Source organism: Seriola lalandi, unplaced genomic scaffold (genome assembly GCF_002814215.2).
Source record: "Seriola lalandi dorsalis isolate HSWRI2012SDOR001 ecotype SW California unplaced genomic scaffold, Sedor1 jcf7180002054684, whole genome shotgun sequence".
Taxonomy (NCBI): domain Eukaryota; kingdom Metazoa; phylum Chordata; class Actinopteri; order Carangiformes; family Carangidae; genus Seriola; species Seriola lalandi.
Window position 1 is genome coordinate 732673 of NW_019525237.1, and position 12101 is coordinate 744773.

General features: G+C 42.3%; 1 protein-coding gene across 1 annotated transcript in view; it reads left to right on the forward strand.

Annotated features, from left to right (window-relative positions):
* nhsl2 (NHS-like 2) overlaps nt 1–12101 on the forward strand; it is a 127031-nt gene that overhangs the window by 27518 nt on the left and 87412 nt on the right. The gene's annotated exons all lie outside the window — the stretch shown is intronic.

Sequence of the window (12101 nt, forward strand, 5' to 3'; positions counted from 1 at the left end):
AGGATTGTGAAAGTTTGGAGTCCTGGAATCTCACTGACTTACTCCCCGCAGCATTAGAGGATGATGTCGGATGTCCACTGAGGATAAATGTCCGTGAACACGCTAGAAATCATAGAAGGAGACACTTTTTGCTTTAGTATCAGTTTTTGAGTTCCCGAGCGAACAGGAAGTGATGCAACATGACTTTCTTGGGCCAAATATGCTGAAATGTTAAAGAAAGGTAAAGCTCCCACCTGACTCTCTGACTCATTTCTGTTCGTTTCACCCAAAGCATTATGGGAGCTGTAGTTCCAAAACTCAGAATGCGTCTTAAATCAGATTTTTTCCAAGTATTCCACTCTGATATTATTATATTTGTCACATTTAAGTTTTGAGTTTTGGTTTTATTCGTCCAGTTTTTCCAGATCTGTTGTTGATTTAATAATTTATTTTACTCTGATTACAGATCTCTGGTTTGTAGTGAAATCTCAGTGCGTCTTGGGGGCTCAAGTTGATGATTTAAAGTTAATAATCAATGAGTAACGGCCTGATTCTGCCCTGCATGCTTTGGTTGGTGTTTTTCTTTGAATGTTTAATGTGGGTCATAAGTGCGATACGGAGAGTGTTGCCTATTTTGAAATGATATTTGAGTTTCCTGAGACCTTGGTTTCCTTTGGAAGTTCACGATTTTAGATTTGTTAAAGTTAAAGCGACTCTATTGGCGAGACGTCTGATTCCGAATCAGCGGTCAAGAACATTATTTATCATCTTCATAGATAGTTGATAGTAGATACTTGAGTTAATCACCACTGAAGTGTTTTTTTCTATCTGCGAGTTCTTATTAAAACTTCCACATTTTCTCCATAAATGATTCATGTCCTTAAAGTGTTGCATTTAAAATGTATTAAAGTATTTTTAGCTCAGATCAGGAATCTCCAGACGGAGATGGTGTTGGCATGAAGTCAGGAGAACGATGTGGCTGACGTGTGTGTGTGTGTGTGTGTGTGTGTGTGTGTGTGTGTGTGTGCGTGTGTTCGTGTAGATTTCAGTGGAGGATCAATTCAGGAAACAGTGCGTTAAATCCAGGAAATGAGCTTTTATACTCGGCTTGACCCTCGTCCAAAGTCGTGCATCTCTTGGTTTCAGTTTTCCCCCGCAAATGATATTTGTTGATGGATGAATTCATTTCACTGCGAAGGCTCGCCGCTGCTGAACGCTCCTGCGCTCGCTGCAGTGGACTGAAAATAACAACGATACATCACACAGACTTCACAACAAGTGATTGAAATAAAGGCCTTTAAAGTACTTCGCTAGTCAAATCTAACGGATCAGATAAACGTTGAAAGAAACATGAGAATAAAGAAACTGAAAACACTAAACCTGTTCCAACTCCCATCAACACCTCACCAGGCCTGACAATATAATCTGATAATTAGAAGTGAACAAGACATAAATATGGAAATGCTAATCCATATTTTACAAATGAAAGGCATTATTGTACAGGAAATTTCTCTCATAATAAATTCACGTATCTTACTCAAAGTTCAATGAATTGAAGCTGATTAAAAATCTTTCACTGTGATTTCTTGACTTGAAATCCTGGAGTCCAGGTTTATTTTTGCAGACTTTCTTCACATGGATCTTTGTGTTTGTTTAAGCAGCTCTTAAATCGTCCTTTTTCAGCTTAAAGTCTGACTCAAAAAAAGCAAAACAAAATACAAAGAGAAAATGACACAGGTGCGTCAAAATGTACAAATCTAAAGTGATAACCGCTCAAACTCCGGAGAACACTTCAAGGTTGTTAAAATATTGTGAACATGTTCAAAAACAGCAGATGAATGAAAGAAATAAAACTTTTTGTGCTCTTTTCTTAAAAAGTCTATGTTTGCTTGTCAATCAGTGAAAATATTCATAATTCAGTTTTTTTCTGATCTGCACATAAATGAAACACAGGCCTCAGCTTGTCTCTGCGTGATGTATAAATAAAGTTATGTTTAAATAAAACATGCTGCGTGTATTCACATGAGGCAACTCAGACTCATTAGATTCTGCTCAAGGAGACCTGGAAAGTCGGGGGAAAAGTCACAGAGTGTGAAGCAGTTTCTTTTTCGCCCTGAAGTTAATGGCCCTAAATTTTCATTATAGAGTGTTTTAACACTGTTTGAGTTTTATTCTATATGTATTACTTTAAATTACAGTTCACCATTTAACATATTTTGTCCTTTTAACACACTTTTCTTGTCTGTTATCACCCAACAAGCTCAATAAAATCAACTATTCAACATTAGATTTATATATATTTTTTTTAAATTTTGAAGCTCACATTCAATATCGCTGATTTCCCGTGACATTCAGTCACTTTTACTTCACCTGTCAGCTCATACGGTGAAATCTAGACTCACAGAAAAGACTTCATATATTAGATTTCTAGGTTCTATTAAATAAATGTGCAATATTTTAGTTGCAGTTGTTGTCATGGCCACAAGGAGGCAGTAGAGATCCGCAATTGGTGTAAATCTGCCACTTTACAACATTTTCCTTGCTGGAGTGTGTGTGTGTGTGTGTGTCTGTGTGTGTGTGTGTGTGTGTGTGTGTGTGTTAGAGAAACAGAGAGATGCACATTTTTCTCTCTTGTTTACATCTGACGTCATCACCGTCACTCTAATCATCCTCCTCCTCTCCTCCACCGCTGTCTCTCTCTCTCTCTCTCTCTCCCCCCTCCTCCCTCCCTCCCTCGCTCTTTGAAGTCAGTGTGTGATATATATTTTAAAATCTTTTTGGGGTTTGCCAGAGAGAATCTGAATGTTTTGGCAGAAGAGAGAAACTCTCTGAGTTTGTGGTTCTGAGGCAGGAAACGCTGAAGGGTTGTGGGTTGAATTCCCCCTTTTCCTGCGGCTAAAGCTCAAGGTTTTTCTGGCCGTTTAAACATTATTAACTTCCTGGAAACACATCTGTCTTTTCCCAGGTTTTACTTCAGAGCTGTGGATATTCGTCATGAAATTGTGTTTTTATTTTTATTTTCTGATGTTATTTTTTCACATATGCGAGAAAAACAAAGAATCTTGTGAATGAGTTTCGACAGTTTTAGAAAAACAAGGGCATATTGGCAGAATGAGTAAGACTCAAGTTTAAAGCTCTGGCTCTTGGCAATAATAAACTGTAGATTATTTGTTATTTTGTTATATTGTTTATTCAGTACAACAAACGAATAAGGAACTCTGTCACTAATCATCTGGACGCCTCCTGCATTTGATTTTAAACACTTCTTTGTTCACTTAAGTGAAGTAAGTTGAATCGGGGCGTCCACGGGAACCGAGCGGAGGTCGACGAATGGCGGCGTGACGTGCGTCCTTTGTGAATCCTTCAGCACGCGGACACTCCAGCTCGCTTGCTCGGGCTTCCGTAGGTTTTAAATAAAGAAAAAATAATTACAGTATCTCACGATTCTGTGCTCGAAATTACTTATTTTCTAAAAGCCCGGCAAGGTCAAACTTTCAAATGGAATTTTTCATTCGTAAAAATATGGAAGCGCCAGTAGCGAGCGGTGCCCTTTGGTTCTTTTGTGCAACAGGAGACATGCTCCATCTTTCATCTCCCTCATTAACATAATACTAATAATAATGATAATAACTTGCTTTTCTTATCGTAGTTACAAAGAGCCTCACAGAAAAAACAGAACCAGATAGAAGAGAAGGCCTGAGGATGATAAACATATGTTCACATGGCTTCAATATGTTTGGAGGCAGAGGGAGTGTCTGAGGCGAACACCTGAGCGCGGCTCTGTTCGCGGACCACTCGTCCGTGGCCGGGCGGCGTCAGCGGCAAACTTTAAAATCAATGAGTCATTTATAGGCAGCTGTTTTCTGGCTTCTTCTCTCAGCCAAACGCACTCTGAATGAGTTTCCCTCCATCGCTCCGCTCTGCAGGAAATGGCTTGATGATTGCTTTTGTTGAATGCAGCATCGGGGTGAGAGGTTCAATTTCCTCTCTGACTCACTGGAGACTCCAAACTGGCACTTTCACAGCAGGTTTCTCCCAAATCCAACAGTAAAGACCAAAAAAAAAAAAGTTTCACTAATAGTTTCTAAAGTGTCTGAAAAGCTCGGAGAGATCCAAATATCGCAGGTCTTTTCCACCCCAGCGCGTCGGCTGGAGTAAAAACACGAGTGTGAGGTCGCGTGTTACATGTTTTCTCTCGTTTCCTCTCCTTGTTTCAGCCGTGACCTCGGAAAGTCAGGAGCAAGTTCAGGCACAAGGACAGAGACAGAAACCAGAGAGACAGAAAAAATGTGATAAATAGACACAAACAGAAGGAGAGGAGCTGCTCTCCTCCTCCTTCTTTCCGCTCCTTTTAGGGATTACACTCGGGCTGCTCCAGCTTCATTATCTGCTGTGGGATGAAGCTTTGGAGGAGCGTAACACACTCACACAGTCAGGAGTGTGCATCTGTGTGTGTGTGTGTGTGTGTGTAGCTTCCTTACTGAATATATGTGTGTGTGTGTCCTGCAGGCAGCAAAAGTGTTTACAGGGAGAAGGGGATGATGATGAAGGGAGGGAGTGGGCTGTGGCTTATAGAGAGAGAGAGAGGAAGAGAAGAGGAAGAGAGGGGGAACAGAGGGGAATTAGAGTGTGAGGCTCCGAGCAGGAGAAGAGACCACAAAGTGAAATCAAAACAAATTAGAATCAAATAAAAGATATGAAGTGGAGTTATTAAAACAAAACAAAAAGAACCCACGAATGAGAAATGTCACCGCGGCACAACAGGAAAACTGGAAGAAGAGAAGGAGGAGAATAAGAAACTGGAAAGACGAGGGAGAAGGAGGAGAGGGAAAGAAGCAGCTACTTGATTCATATACGTCGCTGTGTTAGCCTGAAACAAGCTAACGGTGGCCTTTGTGAAAGATGAGTTCAGCACGTGAACATGTTCCCGTTTTGTTTTTTTCCCCGCACGTCGCCATGGACCCGTTGCAGCACCTCCACGTGTTGTTGTTATCGTTTACTGCGCCCGCCTTCTTCTTCTCTTCGAGTAAAACACCGTCTTCCTCAGTCCTGGAGGAAATCACAGCTCCAGTACTTTTCGACATCTGCGTTAGCGTTAGCGTTAGCGTTAGCAGTTGGTGGAGGTTGTAAGGAGTTAAAAAAAGATATCAGAAAATGGATGAAACGTAGGAAGAAGAAAAGGAAAAGTGAAGGAGGTGTATGTAAGAACGTAGCTGCAGCTAGCTTGTGATTTATTTCAGTCCGGCTGGTAAAAAAAAAATATTCCTCCAGCATCTCAGAGCAGAGTAAAGTAGTAAAGTGGAGTTAATGGTGGTAAGACGGTACTTTAATTGGATGCAGTGGCTCAAAACCTCAACACTGGTACGTTACACCGACATTACTGAATTACACTTATCACCCGGGATCATCAGCGTCAATCCGTGCGGAGGAAACAGAGACGTATTATTCCTCCAAACCTTCATTTCACTTTCTTTTCTCCTTCCTTTCCTCAGTCCTGCTCTTTTCCCAAGTTCATGTTTCAACTGCTCTCTCTCTCTCTCTCTCTCTCTCTCTCTCTCTCTCTCTCTATGTATAAGAGATTTATTTTCAGCAGTTTTGATGTACTTGAAACGCAAAGTGACGCCACGACAGTAAACAAGCAACAAAATTTGTGTTGACCCGTGTAGGATGATTTTAAAACAACCAGTTTACAGTTAAACAACGAGCTCCTGCATCGTTAACGGATCAAAAAGAAAATTGTGAATGAGCTGCTTTGCATCAGGATTTGAAAGTAAAGTAAATAAAGTAAAGTCTTTTACTCAAACTTTTATTTGAAAGTTTTCCTTTCTTCCGCTCCCTCCCACCTCCTCACCCCGTCACTGTCTGTCTTCCTCTAATGAGACGAGCACGAACATCTCTGCGCCGCTCCTCGCCTCTGGTCAACATCTGAACCAAACGTATATACAGAAGCTGCGTATAATGGCCTGCTATCTCCTCCTTTCCACCCCCCCCACCCCTCGTCCCAACTCTCATCTGTTTCTACTTAAACATGTCAGATCTCATCTTTCTCTGGGCTCCTGTGTCTGGAGGAGAAAGGGGGGCGGGGGGGGCGCTTGTTTTGGTCACATTGAGCGGAGTCACTGAAGGGATGGACGGCGGCAACTGCAGCTGCATCGCATATTCAGCGTCGGATTCGGTTATGAAATAGCTGGTTATTGTGATTCTGAGGCGAGAAAAATATTTGCAAGATTTGCATTTCTTTTTCTTTAATCATCTTCACTTGTTTCTTTCTAACCTTCTTGCTGTGTTCAACCAGCAGTGAGAAGGAAGCTGTGGGTGGCGGCGCCTCCGTTCCTTTCGAGGTGCAGCTCCAATTATAACTCTGAGAGTTTGGAGTTAAGGCAGGATTTAAGAGCGAGGGGCTTATTTATTGCCATGAGTCTCTTCCTCCTTCCCATTTTTCTCCCCTCCCTCACCTCCAACCTCCTTAATCCAGCTCACAATATTGTCCGGAAATGGCTCCTGCGACAGGAGCTCTGACAAACACAGAGAACCAGTATATATATATATATATTTTTCCTTTTAAGGACATCTTATTAAACCAGGTGGGGTGTTATTTGACCCTGTTTGAAGACTGTGAGAACTCGGCGGCGCAGCAAAGGAAAGAGACACACAGACATACCCAGAGGACAGAGACACACGGACTGAGAGGAAATTGGAAAAAAAAAAAAGTAAAGATATAGAAATAGAAAAATTGCAAGAAGTAATTATTTTCTGCAGAAGTGGAAAGAAGAAGATGTAGAAAAAAAAAAAGAAATTCATTCAAGATGTACAAAAAACTGGAGACTCAAAAATCGCCTCTACAGGTGTGAATGTTTGTCTCTGTGTATCAGACCGGTGATAGACACTGAAATGATAAGCGCTAAAGCCATAGACTGCACATAAAGATGGACGACGCCTCCGTCACGTCACCCACAGGTTTCTGAAGAGCGGTCTTGAAGCTCAGAGTGAGCTGCTCCGCCGTCGCCATCTTGGCGGTGCCTGACTCCGCCTCCTAACTCCAGAGTAATCCAAAAATGGGCAAAGAGGTTACTGCTCACGTGTAACTAATGAATGGATATATATATATACATCATGACACATTAATTAATGTGTTTTTTTGGACATGTCAGAGCTGATAATGTTTCATGATGGATGTGATTTTAGTTAGAGAGCAAGTGAAAGACTCAAAATCATATATGCACACTGACAAAAACACAGAAAACTGACATATGAGAAGAATAAGAAACGCAATTAGTCGCCTGTTTTCATTTTAGTCAAATGGGAAAATGCTGAAGATGTGGAGAGAGAAGAGAGAAAGGCACGAGGGAAGTCATTATTGTCAGGCTGACTGTTTGTGGCTGCACTGTGTGTGTTTTGTCGGTGCATGAGCTGCTTGTGTTTTCTGTGCAGGTCGAGAGGAAAACAGAAAAGGGAGAGAGACTGAGGCGAAGGTGAGAAAGAGGGAACTGTGAGAGACGCCAGAGAAACAGCTGAGAGGATGTGAGGTGCTGCTGCAGAGAGGAGAAAGAGAAATCACTTACTCAGACATTATACCGTCAACAAAACACCTGAATGTTAAATGGTTTCGGTCGGGCTTAGGTTCGGATTTGATCTGGTTTCGGTGGAGCTTAGGTACGGATTTGATCTGGTTTCGGTCGGGCTTAGGTACGGATTTGATCTGGTTTCGGTCGGGCTTAGGTACGGATTTGATCTGGTTTCGGTCGGGCTCAGGAACTGGATTTGGAGCAGACTCGAGTCAGGCTTGGATTAGACGAGGAGTTGGGCTCATGACAGGCTGTGATCGGCTTGTCTCGTCTATAAGATGTACTTAAAGTTTGAATTTCCCGTCCCACATCTGTTGGGTAAAGCCATTATCTCGCAGATATATACTGTAGTCTGAATTTATACACGTCCCGAAACAGGAGCACTCATTACCAACACGTTAGCTGTTTTACCTCCCAATAAAGGAGTTGAGATAATCTGGCTAAACTTGATTAGAACTTATTTGATCGTTTCCTTTCTGAATGGTTTCACAACCAATGGCCAGAAGTCAAAAACAGAACATCTTGATTCAGATAAACCTCAGTTATCTCAGTTCGATTAGATGGAAGAGTTTCCAATTCAAATGAAGATACAAATGCAAAAATGGGGGAGAAAAAAAATGGGCTTCTTTTATGCTCCAATGTCGGGAATAATGCGTCTATACTACTCTGGATAAATTTGGTTTCTCTGCCGTCATGCTGCATGCATTAGCTGTCACTCCATCTGTTTTGATTGGAGAAAGAGAGATCGAGGTTCGGAAGGGAAGAGACAGACAGACAGAGAGAGAGAGAGAGAGACGGATGAAGGAAGATGGAAGAGATGAAGCGACGGAGGCTGTTATTTAATAATGTCGGAGAGGAGTGATGTGAGGATAACCAGGGGAAGTGGGAGAGCTTGCGTAGGGAGTAACGTCGGGATAGGGTGACAGGGAGAGAGCGGGAGAGGAGGCGAGGTGACGGTAGAGCGACATGGGAGTAGAATGAGGACGGTGAACGAGAGAGAGAGAGAGAGAGAGAGGAGTAGTCCTCCTCCTTCAGAGCCCCCATCCCTCCGGGGAGCAGAAAAAGTCTGGCTTGAGTTAGCCATGCAGAAGAAAAAGAGAGGGACACACACACACACACACACACACACACACACACACACACACGGTACTCAATCCATCACTCCCCTCCCACCCCACCACTCGTCCTCCTCTCCTCCCTTTTCCCTCCATTTGCTGTGTGAAGGGAAAGACGGTGCATTTACTGTCCCTTTCTTTCTCTCTGTCCAGCTGTGTTGGCAGTGCTTTTTTTGTTGTTGTTTGTTTGTTTGTTTGTTTGTTTTGTTTGTTTATGTTTGTCTGCAGGACGCTGGAGTTGAACTGCACTCAGGTATGTGGGAGGGTGACGTGGGGGAGCGAGGAATGTGGGGGAGGAATGTTTCAGCATTACAACCCTCTCTCTTGCTCCATTTACTTACCTGTCTGTCTCTCTATCGGCTCTTACCTGTTCGCTGCCTGTTACCTGGACATGGGATATGTCGACTTCAGATTCTCATGTGTACATTTTGGGGATTTTGCTCCTTCTGTGGTTCAGGTCTGGTTAAATTTAGGCGACTAAAACTTCATGGTGAAGCTCAGAGAAAGATCTCAGCGATGAGCGTAATAACAGCATGAGGCCGGGGTTTGGGAAATGTTTTGTTTACATTCACATCGTGTTTGGGTCGGGCTCTGGTCGGGCTGGATAATAGTTTTAGGGTCAGGCTTGGAGTGGTTTAGGATCTGGGGGTTGGCACGGGCTCGGATCGGGCTCGGACCAGGCTAAGACTCAGGTTCGGGTCGAGTTTAGTTCAGGCTTGCGTCAGGATTGGATCGGGTTTCAGATTTGGGTCGGACTCGTGTCAGGCTCGGATTAGCCGAGGAATTGGGCTCAAGCCTGGATGGACATTGGTTTCAGCTCGGGCTGGTTGTGATTCTATGTGAAATATAGTTAATATCAACCCTGGTCCGAGCCTGAGAACATAAATATTAAACATTTGAACCATTCATTATTAATTCTTAGTATAAAAATTACAATGATGAGATAATGAAACAAACTGAGTGAGTGTTTGATGTAAAAACCTTTATAAATAGGATATAGGTTGAGCTGCTGTTATTTCACATCAGTCAACAACAGAGAAACAGATTTATTGATATGGAAATGAACATGGACTGTTTCTCAGTCGCGTGTCGGATGTCACAGGGTGAGCGCTAACACCTCGTCTCCTGCTGTCGCTGCCTTAACAGCTCTGTCTTCACTTCAACATTTTGCAGATATTAAACTGAACTTGAAGCCTTGAAGGCTGCACAACTGAGCAGAGATGTGTGTGTGTATGTGTGTGTGTGTGTGTGTGTGTGTGTGTGTGTGAAAGACAGAAGGGGAAAGAGGAGAATGTAAATGAATACAGAAATAACTCAGATATATTCATCCATAACGCATGCATATGTTTAAAATCACCTCTCTTTTGCCTCTATCAGACTGTTTTGACATTAACTTCTGCTTTTCATTTTCGACGCAAATGTGTCACACACCTGTTCACTCTACCCATCAAACACACAGATTTGTCTTTTACACCGCTGCAAAATTTCTGTCTTATCATTGGTTCTCATGGTTGTACAACACCGCCTGTGTGTAGAAGTGTGTGTGTGTGTGTGTGTGTGTGTGTGTGTATTTCACAATGTAGTTATGTGAAAAGAGAGCTGTTTGGAGCTAAACCAGGAATCCCAGAGGAGAACGGTGTCAGATCTCTGTGTCTCTGTAAGTTGTTTCAAAGTTCAGGAAACTGTTTGGTCGTCCTGGTTTTCACTGACAAAGTCGAAAATCTTTCTGCAGGAGAAAAAAAAAAAAAAAAAAAAAATAACCCCATCTGATCAGAAACAGAAGAAGAAAGCTGCAGAGACGTATCAACAGGTTACACATGCTGATGCCACATGCAGATTCACAGGCGACAAACACAGCAGAAACTCACATATAGTGCTCATTCATACTGGATGCTGTACGTGTGAGAGGTCGTCAGGATCTCGTTCCATCTTTAATGATAAATACATTTATTTGTATTTGTCTGTATTCTTAATTTGATTTTTGTCCAGAGCAAATCACACAAAGTGCATTAAAGCTCAGTGGGAAAGAGCTAGATGAACTAAATCATGTGCTGGACTAGTACATAAATATGTATTCCAAATGACAAAATTAGCTCCACAATGTGCTGATAGCTGCTTTGAAATGCCGCGTTTACACGTGGTTCCTTTTGTTGTGTTTAACGAGCTACGAGCTAACACATCTGCAAAACAGGAGAAATTCATTCCAAATTTTTATCCCATGCAGCTGCAAAAACACAGAATGAATCCCAGGTTTTGTGCAACAGCGACTCCGAACAGCAGACTTTGTTTTACAACTTCGCCGAATTTCTTTTATCCCTGAATATGAGACAGATATTTAGAAGATGACAATACTACCTTAACTTTAAGCTTTAAAAGGAGACAGCTATCCGGCAAAGTGTCTGTGTCGCTTTTAGCTGTAAAAAACCTTTTCTTTTATTTGATGAGATTCTAAACAAACCGGCAACAGGCGAAAGATTTGACGCACAAGAGCATTTTTGCACACACGTCATTGACATTGGATATGCAACACTTGAATGCTCCCTCAGTATCAGTGACACAAAAATAACTTGCGTTTCCTTCACTCGTAATTCCTGCAGCGCTTTTGAGTCTCTGCAGCTGATGCGATTTCACTTTCTACGCTGGGTGAACTTGTGATAAGAGTCACATGTTGAGCTCATAATTATCATGTCATTTGCGCATAACAAGCGATTTAGCCTGCTGGTTCTCTAGGACGCCCCATTCTTTCATTTTTTTTATTTTTCCCCCTCGGTGTTTGAAGGTATTTTGTTATTTAAGTGTAGATTTGTGTCCCATCAATGTGTCTCAGTACCTCCCAAAAAGATTAGGGGCCAATTTCACAGCCAGGGATTAAGCTTCATCCCTCACTAAACTCATTTTTTCCCCCAATGGAAACCTCCATTGAGACAGAAAATTACTCTCAGACTTGTAGCAGCATTTATGTCTGTGATACCAACCGACCCCCCTGCACCCCCCCCCCACCACCACACTCCTTCATAAGTTTGACAATCACTAATTATCCCACAGCTTTCCTTCGCAGCGGTTTCATTATTTAGCTGCAAAGTTTTAAAAGTGTGCATAACCCCTGAAGTACTTACGTGTTGTTACAAAATGAGACCTCGACTATGTGGAAGGAAGGAAGGAAAAAAGAAAAGGTTTTTTAATCCAACAAAATATAAATAAATAACATAAAAAAAATGTGTTGGTGAAGTGAGAAAACATGTCGAGGCTGGATGGTGGATCTGTTTTCCACAGTGAATATGTAGTGTTTTGGACTTGAGTGGAGAACTTCTTGTCCCCGGTGTCTGACCGCAGCGTGTCCAGCAGTATTAGGTTATCTGCTCTCCGGGGATTAACTGATTTTCTCTGGTCTGGAGGAATGTGTGTGAGACAGCAGATCAGAGTACATCCACCCCCCCACCCC